The following is an 18,531-nucleotide window of genomic DNA, read 5'->3' as shown; positions in this document are numbered from 1 at the left end:
TAATTTTTTTGTCGAAATATCACGAATTTTAATAGATTTTAATAAATTTTAATCAATATTAATAATAATTTTTTTATTTTTTAATATTCATAAATAAAGTATAAAAATATTCCCAAATAAATATCTTGATATTTTTTAATATTCACAAATAAAGTATAAAAATATTCCCTAATCAGATATCTTGATATTTTTTAATATTCATAAAGTATCTTGAAAATATCTTACAAATATTCTCAAATAAAATATCTGGAGGATGTTTTTAAATATTCCTAAAAATTAACATTTTGAAATATTCCTAAGTAGAATAGGGTAATAAATATTCCCTAAATATCTTGAAAATATTTTTAGATATTCCTCTAAGTATCTTGATAGGTATTCCTGAGTAAGATATCCTCAGATGTTTTTAAATATTCCTAAATTAAATAATTTGAAGATATTTTTCTATAGATTATCTTGAAAATATTTTTCTTTAAATTATCTTGAAAATATTTGTCTATAAATTATCCTGAAAATTTTGTTCTATAAATTATCTTGGAAATTTTTTTCTATAAATGATCTTAAAAATATTTGTCTGTAAATGATCTTGAAAATATTTGTCTATAAATGATCTTGAAAATATTTGTCTGTAAATGATCTTGAAAATATTTTTCTATAAATTACCCTGAAAATATCTTTCTATAAATGATCTTGAAAATATTTTTCTATATATCTTGAAAACATTTTTCTATAAATGATCTTGAAAATATTTTTCTATAAATGATCTTGAAAATATTTGTCTGTAAATGATCTTGAAAATATTTTTTTTATAAATTACCTTGAAAATATTTTTACACAAACCACTGAATATTATTTTCATAAAACTGAAAATATTAATTTTTAGAAACGACGCGAAGAAAATGCACTTTGATATTACCATCGTGTAATCTTATCTCATCCATAAAAAAAATTCCCTGCCCCGGAAATATATTACAAAAATATATATTTAGGTCCGGAAGTTAATATATTCTTAATATATTCACATAAATTAAAGTGTAAAAATATTAAAGGCCTTTTTTTTTTTTTTATGGGAATTATGATAAAGTAAAGTTCTTGTCAAATAGAGTTTGCTTGTTAAGTTTTTGTTTGGGAGAGAGAGAGAGAGAGAGAGAGAGAGAGAGAGAGAGAGAGAGAGAGAGAGAGAGAGAGAGAGAGTTGAGATTTCATTTCAGACAGTCAGAGAGAGAGAGAGAGAGAGAGAGAGAGAGAGAGAGATTTGAGATTTCAGTCTATCATTGTTATACAAAAGAGAGAGAGAGAGAGAGAGAGAGATAGTTGAGATTTCAGTCTATCATTGTTATACAAAACAAAAAGAGAGAGAGAGAGAGAGAGAGAGAGAGAGAGAGAGAAAGTTGAGATTTCAGTCTATCATTGTTATACAGAGAGAGAGAGAGAGAGAGAGAGAGAGAGAGAGAGAGAGAGAGAGTAGAGATTTCAGTCTGTCATTGTTATACAAAAACAGAGAGAGAGAGAGAGAGAGTTGAGATTTCAGTCATTGTTACAGAGAGAGAGAGAGAGAGAGAGAGAGAGAGAGAGAGAGAGAGAGAGAGAGAGAGTTGAGATTTCAGTCAATCATTGTTACGAAAAACAGAGAGAGATTTACGAGACAATGATTGTTATACAAAACAAAGAGAGAGAGAGAGAGAGAGAGAGAGAGAGAGAGAGAGAGAGAGAGAGAGAGAGAGAGAGAACTGGAATTTCAAAGACATTTTTATACAAAAGCAGAGAGAGAGAGAGAGAGAGAGAGAGAGAGAGAGAGAGAGAGATAAAGTTGAGATTTACGAGAATATAATGGTTATGCAAAAACACACACACACGCACTCAGAGAGAGAGAGAGAGAGAGAGAGAGAGAGAGAGAGAGAGAGAGAGAGAGAGAGAAAATTATTCCTGATTCGACAAACAAAACTGCGGAAACAGACAGTTAGACAAAGATACAATCTATTAGGGTCACTTAAACCCATCTCTGCCCCTAAAAGGGTTTATAATACCCCCTAGGGGGGCACGTGCCCACCCCTTGACCCCTACCCTCAAAGGACCGTTAATCCTGCGTCACAATGGGAGGGGAGAGAGAGAGAGAGAGAGAGAGAGAGAGAGATTTAAAACGGGGATTTGATAATCCCCGCTGTCCATTTTAATACCAGAAGGGATTAAGGGATTAATGCCTATATTTAGGCGCCTCCCGAAAGTTGGGAGTCTATATACACATACGTTTGTGCTGCCGCTATATTTGTTTGTAGGTGTTTGTGTCGCCGTTTGTGGCGTATGTTCGCGTCCTTGTTTCCTCAGGTCCTTGTCCTTTTCCTTGGGGGCGAGGTGCCCCCTCCCGTCGGCCTTCGGGATATGAGAACACAGTCGAGTTAGTATTTAAAAGGTATTTGGAGTCGCCCTCTCTCTCTCTCTCTCTCTCTCTCTCTCTCTCTCTCTCTCTCTCTCTCTCTCTCTCTCTCTCTCAAGTTAATTCCTATCTTTTTCTCTGTCTCCTGCATTACATTTAAAATGACTGCTCTCTCTCTCTCTCTCTCTCTCTCTCTCTCTCTCTCTCTCTCTCTCTCTCTCTCTCTCTCTCTCTATATATATATATATATATATATATATATATATATATATATATATATATATATATATATATATATATATATTCTATTTTTAGTAATTTATACTCCTTCTACAGTCTTAAATTGATATACTCTCTCTCTCTCTCTCTCTCTCTCTCTCTCTCTCTCTCTCTCTCTCTCTCTCTCTCTCTCAATATTTCGGCGCACTCTTCGGTGGCCCACCGTAGTCACGACGGCCTCGTTCCCTTCGTCAGCAGGTATCTCTCTCTCTCTCTCTCTCTCTCTCTCTCTCTCTCTCTCTCTCTCTCAATATTTCGGCGCACTCTTCGGTGGCCCTAGTCACGACGGCCTCGTTCCCTTCTCTCTCTCTCTCTCTCTCTCTCTCTCTCTCTCTCTCTCTCAATATTTCGGCGCACTCTTCGGTGGCCCACCGTAGTCACGACGGCCTCGTTCCCTTCGTCAGTCCTCGTCTCTCTCCTTCGAAGGGCAGTCCCGTCACGTCGACTACCGGCCACGTCAGGAAATCGCTAACAAGATGGTGGTTATTTCCGAGGGGGGGGGGGGGCTGGCAGGGGGAGGGGCGAAGACCCCCCCTTTCCATTCCTCTCCCTCCCCCTCTCTCTCTCCCTTAGAGGGAGAGGGAGAGGGAGAGAGAGAGTTGTAAGGTATTGTAGGTACTTTCTTGTATACAAACGTAGTGTAATATTTTATTTGTTTGTTTCGTCTTATTTTTTTAATGTTTTTGTTGTTGTTTGTGCTTTGGTTGTTTGTTTATGGCAGGGCGCATGTGCGTTTGTTTGATTTGTTTGTTAAAAAAAAATATATATAGATATATATATTTATATATATAATATATATAATATATATATTTTCCTGATCTCAAAATGGGATTATATTCTCTCTACATTGTTGGAATTCGAACAAAGGCTTAACCTCTCTCTCTCTCTCTCTCTCTCTCTCTCTCTCTCTCTCTCTCTCTCTCTCTCTCTCTCTCTCTCTCTCTCTCTCTGAAGCGAACTCTCACCATTTTTTTTGGGACCTTTTTTCTTCAACAATGGTCGTCAGCAAAGCTAAAAGTTTATACTTCGATACTACCCTGAAATTCTGTCTCTCTCTCTCTCTCTCTCTCTCTCTCTCTCTCTCTCTCTCTCTCTCTCTCTCTCTCTCTCTCTCTCTCACAGTACAAATACACACGTACAGAATTCTGTCATTTGTTGACAAATGTTTTCCTATTTTTATTCGTTACTTTTAGCAGCAACTCACTCTCTCTCTCTCTCTCTCTCTCTCTCTCTCTCTCTCTCTCTCTCTCTCTCTCTCTCTCACAGTACAAATACACAGTACAGAATTCTGTCATTTGTTGACAAATGTTTTCCTATTTTTATTGTTACTTTTAGCAGTCTCACAGTTGATTGTCATTTGTTGACAAATTTTTCCTATTTTTATTATATTATTTTATATACTATATCTCTCTCTCTATCTCTCTCTCTCTCTATCTCTATCTCTCTCTCTCTCTCTCTCTCTCTCTCACAGTACAAATACATATACAGAATTCTGTCATTTGTTGACAAATGTTTTCCTATTTTTATTCGTTACTTTTAGAGCAGACTCTCTCTCTCTCTCTCTCTCTCTCTCTTCAGAGAGAGAGACTGTAAAGTACTGTATTGGTCACAGTACTTGATTTTACAAAACACATATATAATAATATATATATATATAATATATAAATATATATATAGAGAGAGAGAGAGAGAGAGAGAGAGAGAGAGAGAGAGAGAGAGAGAGAGAGAGATAATTTCGTTTATTTGGAAAACGCCAGTTAAATCTTTGACAAAACACACACAAGCAAATAGCAGATATAACCAATTAGAAGCAGAGAGAGAGAGCGCCAGAGAAAAAGAAATAGATAGAGAGAGAGAGAGATAGAGAGAGAGAGAGAGAGAGAGATAGGATTTATATTTATTTGGAAAATAAAATCTTACTTATAGCCTTGGCACGAATATAAGAATATATATATTTATATATATTATTTGCGCCATATATCAAAAAATCCTAAATATATATATATATATTAAATATATATATATATATATATATATATATATATATATATATATATATATATACAGTATATATATATATATTTATTTTGTTGTGTTTCTGTATATATATTTTCTGTATATATACATATTTTCCTGTATATTTTTTTCTGTCCGCATATATTTTCCTATTTTGTTCCTTTTTCTGTCCGCACCTTTTCCTGTCCGCATTTTTTTCTGTCCGCACTTTTTCCTGTCCGCACTTTTTCCTGTCCGCACTTTTTCCTGTCCGCATTTTTTCTGTCCGCACTTTTTCTGTCCGCACTTTTTCTGTCCGCACTTTTTTCTGTCCGCATTTTTTCTGTCCGCACTTTTTCCTGTCCGCACTTTTTCCTGTCCGCATTTTTTCTGTCCGCACTTTTTCTGTCTGCACTTTTTCCTGTCCGCATTTTTTCCTGTCCGCACTTTTTTCTGTCCGCACTTTTTTCTGTCCGCACTTTTTTCTGTCCGCACTTTTTCTGTCCGCATTTTTTCCTGTCCGCACTTTTTCCTGTCCGCACTTTTTCCTGTCCGCACTTTTTCTGTCCACCCTCAGATCTTAAAAACTACTGAGGCTAGAGGGCTGGAAATTGGTACGTTGATCATCCACCCTCCAATCATCAAACATACCAAATTGCAGCCCTCTAGCCTCAGTAGTTTTGATTTTATTTAAGGTTAAAGTTAGCCATAATCGTGCTTCTGGCAACGCAGGGTAGGCCACCACTGGGCCGTGGTTAAAGTTTCACGGGCCGCGGCTCATACAGCATTATACTGAGACCACCGAAAGATAGATCTATTTTCGGTGGCCTTAAATAACCTTTTCATTTCCTTAAATAATAAAGGAATTATCCTACATAAACAAACATACTTTATCATTTATGCCCAAAAAATATTTTTCATTTTATCAATTGATTTTCTCTTTTTTTTTTTGCAGAGTTTACCTGTCACAGGTGAATCTGGAGCAGTACCCAATTAGGCTCTGCAAATACCTGTCTTGTACCAGACACTTAAATATATAGTGAGTATGTCTTTATTTTTTTCAGTATTGTCTTAAAATCTTTATATACATATATATACATATATATATATATATTTATTTATTTATCTATTTTTGTATTTCATTTATTTTTATTTTAGGTCATTGTAGTCTTTGAATTTTAAAATATATATTGTGATTATATATTTATTAATTTATGCATATATTTATATATAGTTATATATTTATTCATTTATAAATATGTATATTTTTTTTATTTATCAATTTTATTTTCTATCAGTTTTTGACAAGTGATTTTTTTGAAGTTATATATAATTTATTTTGTTTTTATTTTTTAGTTTAATTTTTTGTAGGATACAAGACTGTATTTGAATGTATTTTTGTATCGTAAGAACTTTTGATTGTTAATAATAATAATAATAATAAAAATAATAATAATAATAATAATAATAATAATAATAATAATAATAATAATAATAATAATAATAAATATGTAACCTTTTGTTCTTTGTTGTCTGGTGATGCTTAAAAAGGCTGAAAAGAGGAGAGTGAGAGAGAGAGAGAGAAGAGAGAGAGAGAGAGAGAGAGAGAGAGAGAGAGAGAGAGAGAGAGAGCCAAACGAAGTGAGTTCATTGGTCGTCGAAGACAAAGTCCTCCTAAGCTAATCTCCTGGTAAACAAGAGGGCCACTGAAGTTTGATCACATTTCTTACAACAGCAGCAGCAGAACAGAGAGAGAGAGAGAGAGAGAGAGAGAGAGAGAGAGAGAGAGAGAGAGAGAGAGAGAGAGAGAGAGAGAGAGAGAGAGAGAGCCTAACTTTGACGGGGGGGCTTTTTTCCAGGGAGCGTCTAAGCAAAGTTTAATGGTTTTAAACCTTGTTAAACAGGGATGCAAGAAGCAGTTATGGTGGAGTATTGATGGGGGAGGTAATTCAAAAACAAAGATTCAGGGTCCCTCTCTCTCTCTCTCTCTCTCTCTCTCTCTCTCTCTCGGAACGAGAGAGGGGACGAGAAAAGGCCACTGAAAAGTGAGAGAGGGGAGGAAGGCCTCTCAATTCATGTAGAAATCGCTTGATCTCAGGTTGGTGGAGAGGCCCTCTTAGAGAGAGAGAGAGAGAGAGAGAGAGAGAGAGAGAGAGAGAGAGAGAGAGAGAGAGAGAGAGAGAGGGGCCCTCTTAGGAAGAGTGGGAGAGGGACCTCTCAGATAGAAGGTGAGGCCCTCTCAGAGAGGGAGAGTGGGAGAGGCCCTCTTAGATAGAGAGAGAGGCCCTCTTAGATAGAGAGAGAGAGAGGCCTCTCTCTCCAGATAGAGGGAGAGGGCCCTCTCAGATAGAGAGGTAGAGTGGGAAAGTCACTCTCAAAGTGAGAGGGAGACAGACGGATACACTTAAGAAATCCACCTGAGAGAGAGAGAGAGAGAGAGAGAGAGAGAGAGAGAGAGAGAGAGAGAGAGAGAGAGAGAGAGGTCCCTCTCAGGTACTTAGTCGACTGTAGTTACCCTCTAACAATCACTTATAACATAATACGTAACACCTTTGGAGCCATCTCTTCTCTCATGCAGCCTTCTAGTTCCTCAATAAGTCTTTTGGGGTGAGGTTGCTAGCCCTATAGCCTCCAGTACTGTAAGCACGGTCGTATGAAGTACCTGTTGAAAAATAATCTAGTTAAGTGAGCACTGTCTCATTTAGTACCTGTAGATAATTTATACATTAAGTATTTCGTGAATGATTCCTTAGATTTTCAAAGTGAATAATTCCTGGGCATTATTCATTAAGAATGTATAAAAATTAATGATGCAAAAAAGAGTTTATTTAAAGAATAGTTTAAAGATTTTTAAAAAAATTTTTTTGAAAAACAGAGTCAAGATTCTTATCTTAAAAACGGTTTTTTTTTTTGAGTCTAGATTTTTTTTTAAAGAATAAAGTCAAGATTTTTTAAAGATTAGTCAAGGTGTTTTTAAAGAACAGAGTCAAGATTTTGTTAAAGAATGGAGTCAAGATTTTTTAAAGAATAGAATCAAGATTTTATTAAAGAATAGAGTCAAGATTTTAAAAAAGTCAAGATTTTTTTGAAGAATAGCTATGATTTTTTGTAAAGAATAGAGTCAAGATTTAAAAAAAAGAGTTAAGATTTTTTTAAAGAATAGAGTCAAGATTTTTTTAAAGAATAGAATCAAGATTTTTGTAAAAGAATAAAGTCAAGATTTTTTTTTAAAAGAATAGGGTCAAGATTTTTTTTAAAGAATAGAATCAAGACTTTCCTTTAAAAAATAGAGTCAAGATTTTTTTAAAAGAATAGAGTCAAGATTTTTAATTCTTAAAGAATGATTTTTTACAGGAGACAATTAGCATTTAAAAACAATTAATTAAAAAAAATCAAAGATTGAATCAAATGAAAAATATTGTGAAAAGAAAGTGAATAAAATTGACGACCTCAAAGAAAGATGAATAATAATAATGAATAATAAACCATTGACAAGTATTGTTGAATGATCATACATTTCAGTGAAATGCAAATGAATAAACATTAACAATGACTGACAGATGATTGACAGCTTTAGTGAAACGAACAGGTGTCTAATAAGAAACTGAAAAAAATAAAAAAATCTTCAGAAAGCAGGTAGGCTTTTAGCCCCTGGGGCGGGGGGAGAGGGGCCCTACCCTGGGTATTTAGGGGGTGGGTAGGGGTAGGGGAACACCCATACCCCCCCCTTACGGTGCCACCTAACATATGTAAAACGCCGAGACGAAAGTGGGCCGCGCCTGGAACCGGCGAAAGTGGAAATATCTTTGGCCAAATGTGGAATTTTTTATTTTCGTATTTTTTTATTTTTGGCCTCTCGCTCTTTTTTGGCCAATTTTTGGGGGGTGGGGGGGACTTGGGAGTGCGCCGTCCCTTCTCGGTTCTCATTCAGGGGATTAGGGAACAAGGCCAAGCGGAGATAATCGCTAATTTCTCTCTCTGTCTCTCTCTTTTATCACGTTTTTTTTATGGACGCGTTCTGACGCAGCTCCTCGTAGCGATGATAGATAGACCTTTGGCGCCCTTTTTCCGGGCAAATATTTCTGCGTCCGGGATTCCCCCAGTCGAATTCTCTTAAGGTTTAGATGGCCCCAGCTCCCCATACCCTCCTAAGGGGGTAAGGGGTTCCCCGGATCGTCTGGGACATCGTAAAAAAATGGCAGAGGTCTATGGAAGATCGTCAGGTTAGTCTGAAGTTCCAGGCGTTTGGAACCGCCCCCGACTGGAAGCTGTAGACAAATAAATACCTGTGTCTTGTTTTCCCCGGTGCTCAGGAACCCCTCTTGGGGGAAAACAACAAACAAACAACGAGAAAAACAACAACACCGTCGGGTATACGTAAATAATCAGCCTCGGAGCTTCTCATAACATTCAAAAAAAGAGTCTAATTCAATGTAAAGCGAGTTCTGTCGTGTGCCGGCGTCACCCCAACCCCGAGTCCTGGGGTGGGGGAGGTAGCCCCCTGGAAATAGCATCAGGAGAGAAAAGACTTGAACGCTAAGTAAAAAGAAGGCGCTTCTTCTCCTCTTCCTCCTCCTCCTCCTCCTCCTCCTCCTCCTCCCTTCCCAAGGGCGCTTCGAAGGAGAAGAAGAAGAAGAAGAAGCTGCTACCGTAAGTCGGGGAATGAAATGCATTACCGCCGCTAACCAAATTTTCCCCGCGAAGAAATGTGCCCTATTCAGCCCGGGCTTGTTCATTTCACTGCTATTTTTCCCCGAGCGGAGACACAGAGGCAGTTTACTCAGCCCCTCAACCCCTCAACCCCTCAACCCTCCTCCTACGAGTATCTTGAGACTCCGTAACCTACGGTTGTTTTGTATTTTTAAGTCTAAAAATTTTTTTCCAAACCTCGCTCGAGGAGTCGTGATGTTTTGACGTATGGAACGCATCTTTTAAAAACAACCTTCTTGTAATCCTTCAACCCTCAACCCTCCCCCATCCTCCTACTACAACGTTGTGCCTTCACAACCCTTCTACAAACCCTGGTTGTTATGTATTTTTTTTATTTTAGAAATTTTTTTCTGAACCCCTCTCGAGTCGTGATGTTTTGACGTATGGAACGCATCTTGTGAAAACAACCTTCTTGTAACCCCTCAACCCTCAACCCTCCTCCATCCTCCTACTACAAATTTGAGCCTCTACAACCCTTCTGCAACCCCTGGTTGTTTTGTATTTTTTTATTTTAGAAAAATATATTTTCTCCGGAGTCGTGATGTTTGGACGTATGGAACGCAACTTGTGAACGCGATCGCCTTGTAACTCCTCAACCCTCAACCCTCCTCCACCCTCCTACTACAACCTTGAACCTCCACAACCCTTCTACAACCCCTGGTTGTTTTGTATTTTGTATTTAAAAAAACTTTTCGCTCGCAACCTCTCGATCGTGATGTTTTGTCGCAAAGAACGCAACTTGTAAACACGACCTCCTCTTCTTTCCAATCATCTCGGGACGAATGGTAATTCTTCGGGACCAGGGTTTTAAGAAGAAGAATAATCCCTCCTCCCCACTTCTTCTTCTTCTTCTTCTTCTTCTTCTTCTTCTTCTTCTTCTTCTTCTTCTTCTTCTTCTTCTTCTTCTTCTTAAAAGTCTTCCGGATCACGAATGGAAAAGTTATAATATACGTCTTTCGATCGGGAGGGGAAAATGACATTCCGGAATAACGGAATTGGTATTAAGACGAGTTCGGCACACATCTTCGTACGCCTATCTGGTCATGTGACTGCCTATCGAGAGAGAGAGAGAGAGAGAGAGAGAGAGAGAGAGAGAGAGAGAGAGAGAGAGAGAGAGAGAGAGAGAGAGAGTGTAAAGTCGTCCATTTCAGTCATGAACATTTTGTTTGATATTTTTAATGTTACTTTTATTTCTTATTTTTTTATTTCCATTTTTTCCGGTTTTAGAATTAATTTTTTATAGTGTTTTATTTTGTTACGTTGCTGAAATTACTAGTTGATTTTTGTTTTAATTTTTAATTTTTAAATTCAGTTCTTTAAAGTTCCTCAAATTATTGAAAAACCAGAAATTATACGAATATAATTTTTATTTTTTTATTTATATTTCTTTATATTTAACTAAAAAAAATTGACAGTTTATAAATTTTTAGATGTTTTTGTTTTCCCTAAATTATGGAAATTTTGAATTTAAATTTCCATAATTTCGGCTTCCAAAAATGTAATTGGAATTTCCCCCAAAATTTTATATTGACTCAAAAATATGAATCATTTGAAATATTAAATAGATTTTTGCCAGTTTTTCTGTGATGAGGTCTTCAGAATTTTAAGTAATTATAATTGTATTATTTTATTCACAATACAAAAATATATATATATATATATATATATATATATATATATATATTTTATATATATATATATATTATATATATATATATACATATATATATATATATATATATATATATATATATATATATATATATATATATATATATATATATATATATATATATATATGTATAGAGAGAGAGAGAGAGAGAGAGAGAGAGAGAGAGAGAGAGAGAGAGAGAGAGAAATTTTTATATTTTTAAAAATCATGAAAAATATTCCAAGATGTATAATAATCTTAAATTGCTTTTCAATTTTTCTTCTGAATTTACAATATACAAGAAAGATTATATTTCAATAATGTTTAATGTTTTTTCAATATATATTTATTAAAAATATATGAGTGTCTCCAACATTTCAAATAATAATAATAATAATAATAATAATAATAATAATAATAATAATAATAATAATAATAAAAGTTTTCAGAGAATATCAGACACCTTTGGGTTATTATTATTATTATTATTATTATTATTATTATTATTATTATTATTATTATTATTATTATTATTATTCACATTGAACACATTTTTCAAAGTCTTCCACTTTCTCATTAAGACATTCGGCTGTGGGGGCGGTTCGAACCCTTGTCCTTCTTGGCTGGGTATGAAGGTGACAGGGACTTAACCATTCGACCATCGACGGAGGTTTAAGTCGACTCGACTCGTCTGAATATATTTGTCGAACTTGTGGCTTGATATTTGTGAGCACAATAAATCTCTTGTATTAGTGACTGAAGTATTATAATTCTCTCTCTCTCTCTCTCTCTCTCTCTCTCTCTCTCTCTCTCTCTCTCTCTCTCTCTCTCTCTCTCTATATATATATATATATATATATATATATATATATATATATATATATATATATATATATATATATATATATATATATATATATATATATATATATATATATATATATATATATATATATATATATATATATATATATATATATATATATATATAGAGAGAGAGAGAGAGAGAGAGAGAGAGAGAGAGAGAGAGAGAGAGAGAGAGAGAATAATTGAAAACATATAAGGAATTAATATAGTATAAAACCCAAACAAAAAATAACTTCAGCGAAGCACACATACAGAGAAAGAGAGAGAGAGAGAGAGAGAGAGAGAGAGAGAGAGAGAGAGAGAGAGAGAGAGAGAGAGAGGCAGGCAGGCAAAAAATTCAATGGCCCTTACAACTCAAACCCGGTACCATAAAAAAAAAAATGGGAAAAAGTGAGGACGATTGTTTTCAGAAATCTCTCTCTCTCTCTCTCTCTCTCTCTCTCTCTCTCTCTCTTCTCTCTTGCAGTTCCACCCAATAGATGGAATTTGGCAAAGCGGAAAATGGAACGCAAAAAAGGCGAGTACTTGTTAAAAGCACAAATGGGAAACACCAATTGAATAATGCTTTAGTTTGCAACAAATGGATCGAAAAAAGAAAAATTCTCAATACGCAGACGACGGCGGCGAGGACTCTCTCTCTCTCTCTCTCTCTCTCTCTCTCTCTCTCTCTCTCTCTCTCTCTCTCTCTCTATATATATATATATATATATATATATATATATATATATATATATATATATATATATATATATATATATATATATATATATATATATATATATTTGTATACATTGAATAAATACGCCTCTCTCTCTCTCTCTCTCTCTCTCTCTCTCTCTCTCTCTCTCTCTCTCTCTCTCTCTCTCTCTCTCTCTCTCTCTCACAGTTTGTCTTTACTGTTGCAGTAAATTTACAATACTTTATTGTGATATTTATTTATTTTTCATACGAGACATATTTTCATATTTTCAATATATGTATATATATACATACACATAAATGTATGTATGTATATATGTGTGTGTGTGGGTGTAGTGTGTATGCATGTATTTAGGTTCCTAAATTTGTGGAAGGAATGAATTGTAAAATATAAAACAACTTTTGAAATAACTGGGAATAATATTAATGTAATGATTTTATATATATATGAATAATTTTATATACAGTATATGTATATTTATAATAAATTTATGTATGAATAAATACACTGTATGAAGATTCATACACAAGTAAAATATATATATATATGAAAATGATCTCAGATAATAAGTTCAGGAATAAATTTTGAAAATAGGTTTATTGAAATGGCTAATCAAACGTAATACAAACATTTATAGATGAATTTCTTTTGTATTATTTAAATAAATTTCAATTTATTGGTACATTTCGACATTATTTATTGATACATTTCAACGTTATTTATTGATACATTTCGACATTATTTATTGATACATTTCGAATTTATTTATTGATACATTTCAACGTTATTTATTGATACCTTTCGACATTATTTATTGATACATTTCGACATTATTTATTGATATATTTCAACATTATTTATTGATATATTTCAACATTATTTATTGATACACTTCGACTTTATTTATTGATACATTTCGGCATAATCTATTGATACATTTCGACATTATTTATTGATGCATTTCAACATTATTTATATATACATTTCGACATTATTTATTAATCAAATGGATGATAAAACCACAGTAATTATTGTCTACTTTTAATTGTGTATTACAAATAAACAAAACAAGAACGAAAGACGCACAAACAATGAACAAACACGAAGAAAAAGACAGTCACTACCACCCCACACATACCTACACAAACACACAAACATTTTAAACATATTTTTTGTTTTTCATTTTTTGTCTTGCAAAAAAAAAAATGTACAAACAAATGAAACAAACACAAATATTGCAGCTTAAATTCATGGAAAGACAGACACTACCATCTCACACAAACACTCACAAACACACGCACACAAACACGCACACACAAACACACAAACATTAGAGACATATTTTTGTTTTAAAAATATTTTTGTCTTGCAAAAAAAAAAAAAATAAAAAAATAAAAAAATAAACTCTCACGGGGGTTGACTTAATGTATCGAATACTATCGAAGAGAAAAAAAAGAAACAAAAAAGTAAATAAAAAATGAACAAGAACAATATAACAAAAAAAATGTATTTGTTGAAATGTCTAGCTTTTCTGGGCAAGGAAAAAATTCGCGGCCAGTTGAATATCCATGAAAGAAAAAAAAAAAAAATTGGTCCAGTGCGTATTTGATAAAAGTAAAAGGTGTGGGAGAGAGAGAGAGAGAGAGAGAGAGAGAGAGAGAGAGAGAGAGAGAGAGAGAGAGAGAGAGAGAAGGATATATATATAATATATATATATATATATATAATATATTATATATGTAAATATTTCCACTGGATTAGCTTTCTTATTTATTTTATCTGCTTGAAAAAAGAGAGAGAGAGAGAGAGAGAGAGAGAGAGAGAGAGAGAGAGAGAGAGAGAGAGAGGATATATATATATATATATATATATATATATATTATAAATTTCAGGATTAGATTTTTTATTTTTCTGTTGAAGAGAGAGAGAGAGAGAGAGAGAGAGAGAGATATATATATATATATATATATATATATATATATATATATATATATATATATATATATTTATTTCTTTCTCTCTCTCTCTCTCTCTCTCTCTCTCTCTCTCTCTCTCTCTCTCTCTCTCTCTCTCAAAGCAGATAAATAAAAATGTAGTCCCGTGGGAAATATTTACATATATATATATATATATATATATTCTCTCTCTCTCTCTCTCTCTCTCTCTCTCTCTCTCTCTCTCTCTCTCTCTCTCTCTCTCTCCCACCCTTTATTTTTATCAAATACGCACTGGATCAATTTTTTTTTTGTTCCTTTCATAGATATTCAACTGCCGAGGAATTTTTTCCTTGTGCAGAAAGCTGACGCCATATCGACGAATAAATTTTTTTTTGTAATATTGTTCTTATTTTTATTATTTATTTATTTTTTATTTTTTTTGTTTCTCGTCGATAGTGTTCGATCCATTAATCACTCAACCCTTGTGAGTGTTTTTTTTTTTTTAGTTTTTTGCGAGACGACAAAAAATAAAAAAAATATATCTAAAATGTTTGTGTGTTTGTGTAGGTGTGTGTTTGTGAGTGTTTGTGTGTGAGATGGTAGTGACTGTCCTTGCATGAATTTAAGCTGCTTTATTTATGAGTTTGTTTCATTTGTTTGTGCTTTTTTTTTTGCAAGACAATAAAAAAAATTGAAAACAAAAAATGTTTAAAATGTTTGTGTGTTTGTGTGTGTGTTTGTATGTGTTTGTGTGTGTGTTTGTATGTGTGTTTGTGTCTGTTTTGTGTGGGGTGATAGTAACTATCTTTAATCTGCTATTTTATGCGTTTGTTTTTGGTTTGCAAGACAATAAAAAAATTGAAAAATTGCTTAAAATGTTTGTTTGTGTGTTTGTGTGGTGTGATAGTGACTGTCTTTGCGTGGATTTAAGCTGCTACTTTATGTGTTTGTTTTATTGTTTGTGCAGCTTATTTTTGCAAGCCAAAAAATAAAGAAAAAAGTATGATCAATAAATAAAGTCGAAATGTATCAATAAATTGCGATTTGTTTCAAAAAATGAAAACCAGAAATTTATCTATAAATGTTTTTGTTTATTTTTAGGATATTATTTGGATAAATTTATTTTCATGTTTATTCCTAAATTTATTAATATTTTTCAAAAGCATATGCTGATATATTTCGCAGCATGTAAATTTATCCATATGTATATATGTATATATATTAACATTATATGTATATTATATATATATATAATGTATGTATATATGTATATATATATATTATATGTATATTATATATATATAATGTATATATATATGTATACATATAAAGATAAATGTATGTATATATACAATTATACATCCATATATACATTAAAAATATTTAAAACTGAAACATTACAATAATTAGATATAACATTTTTCAGTAAAGGTAGATAAAAACTGCAACATAGAGAGAGAGAGAGAGAGAGAGAGAGAGAGAGAGAGAGAGAGAGAGAGAGAGAGAGAGAGAGAGAGACATACATAAAAAAATGAGAGAATTCTTTTCAGTCATTTCAAAAATGAAAAAAATAACATGGAAAGGTCATTTTTTTTTCAAGTCCACTTTTTGCCGTTTAGGGGCCATTTCATATATTTTTTTTTCCCTTCTTCCTCAGCTATCATATATCCAAAAAAAGTTGCAGCCAAAAAGTTCTTGGAACTCTCTCTCTTTCAAAAAATGAAAAAATAACATGGAAATATATATATATCATTTTTTCAATATACCACATACATATTACCATGCATTTGAGAAGGGCCATTTCATCTCTCTCTCTTTTTTTTCCTCTCTTCTCTCTCAGCTATCATATATCCATACATATATATATATATATAATTTTCATATATATATATATATAAAAATCTGCAACGGAATACATACATACATATACACATGCATAGTTGAGAAGGTTCCATTCTCTCTCTCTCTCTCTCTCTCTCTCTCTCTCTCTCTCTCTCTCTCTCTCTCTCTGTCTAGATACATATATACATACATACATATATATATATATATATATATATATATATATATATATATATATATTATATATATATATATATACATATACACATGCATAGTTGAGAAGGTTCCATTCTCTCTCTCTCTCTCTCTCTCTCTCTCTCTCTCTCTCTCTCTCTCCTGTGAATATATATACATACATACATATATATATATATATATATATATATATATATATATATATATATATATATATATATATACATACATATACATACATATACATCTACACATGCATAGTTGAGAAGGTTCCATTCTCTCTCTCTCTCTCTCTCTCTCTCTCTGTCTCTCAACAGCCAGAATTGGTATTCCACAGACGGGCGTGCCCTAGCAAACAGAATGCGATGGATAAAAAAGAAATAGCAAAGAAAAAAACGCAAAGGGGAAAATATAGATATATGGAATAAACAGGAAATGGGTAAAAACGCAGATGTCAATGTTTGTCAGGAAGAGAGAGAGAGAGAGAGAGAGAGAGAGAAGAGAGAGAGAGAGAGAGAGAGAGAGAGGGGGGAGGAGAGAGAGACCGTTTTAAAATCTCGAAAGCATTTACCATATGGAAGAGCCAGTGTTGGGGTGGGGGGGGGGGTGAGAGAGAGAGAGAGAGAGAGAGAGAGAGAGAGAGAGAGAGAGAGAGAGAGAGAGAGAAAGAGAGAGAGAGAGTTTCATATTTTCTTACCTCGACTCTTTAGATATTTATATCATCACTCAACCTATTTGTTGCAAATTTCAGAAATCATTTATATATATATATATATATATATATATATATATATATATATATATATATAATAAATTTTTTTTAATATTTTTTTCAAGATTTTGTGAAATCATTCTTTGTTAATCTTTTGAATATTTTTGTTAGATGTTGTTGAGGTAAAATTATTTATTTATAATATTTTTGCCAATGAAATTATTTTTTGTTATATATATACACATATATATATATATATATATATATTATATATATATATATATATATATATATATATATATATATATATATATATATATATATATATATATATACAGTTTAAATTCTTATATAAAATTTCTTTATATTTCTGTATTATCAAAACATTCAAACTAAATATAAAATATATCTTAAAAAATTACTGCCAAAAAAACAACAAATTCCTCTAAAAATAGAGCGCATAGGATGAGTTGGCAAGCCATACACCTACCTTCAATCCCTTTGAAACCTTTTATGTACCTGATGGTCAGTCGAATATCGGGGGTTGCAGCCGAGATAGATGTTGAATCAGCCTGGATAACTTGAGAACTGACGATTATAAATTGGACTTTTATATATAATTATTTATAACATGTATACTTAAATACAGAGAGACACATTCACAAACATACACAAACACACACGTACACAAGGTCGAAGAAACCCATATTTTACACATACAAAGGCACAAACACATAGTTTTAAGAGAGAGAGAGAGAGAGACTGACAAACAGTCAAAATGACACAAACACGTCCTTATAAAGACAGAGAGAGAGAGAGAGAGAGAGAGAGAGAGAGAAAAAAACATACACAAACGCACAAACAAACAAACAAACACAAAACACAAACACAGGAACCTGACAGAAACTTGAACAGAACAGCACAAACAAACAAACAAAATCTTGAACAGAACAGGAATCCTGACAGAAATCCTATCAAGAATCACATATTACCACCACCCAGGAGAGAGGAGAGAGAGAGAGAGAGAGAGAGAGAGAGAGAGAGAGAGAGAGAGAGAGAGCAGTTATAGCGGCCTCAGAGAAACCATTCTGGCGTGAGATGACCTCGACGAGGCTACCTCGACGAGGCCTTTGACCTAAGGCCCCATGAAAGCCAGGTCAGTTAATCAGGTTTGGCGTCCGAGCTAGGGCGAGGCCTCTCTCTCTCTCTCTCTCTCTCTCTCTCTCTCTCTCTCTCTCTCTCTCTCTCTCTCCTTAATTCTCTGCCTCTCTC

The 18,531-nt window shown here is 33.3% G+C and overlaps 1 long non-coding RNA gene across 1 annotated transcript in view; it reads left to right on the top strand.

Moving 5' to 3' along the window:
* Positions 1-18,531, top strand: part of LOC136856190 (uncharacterized) — a 212,105-nt gene that overhangs the window by 152,440 nt on the left and 41,134 nt on the right. Inside the window, exon 4 of the long non-coding RNA XR_010858269.1 lies at positions 5,601-5,684. This is a non-coding gene — a long non-coding RNA (uncharacterized lncRNA). The remainder of the gene's footprint in view (positions 1-5,600; positions 5,685-18,531) is intronic.

This window comes from Macrobrachium rosenbergii, chromosome 34 (assembly GCF_040412425.1).
Source record: "Macrobrachium rosenbergii isolate ZJJX-2024 chromosome 34, ASM4041242v1, whole genome shotgun sequence".
In the NCBI taxonomy this organism is placed as follows: domain Eukaryota; kingdom Metazoa; phylum Arthropoda; class Malacostraca; order Decapoda; family Palaemonidae; genus Macrobrachium; species Macrobrachium rosenbergii.
Note: the sequence above shows the minus strand (reverse complement) of the source record. Positions and strands in the feature narration are given on the sequence as shown.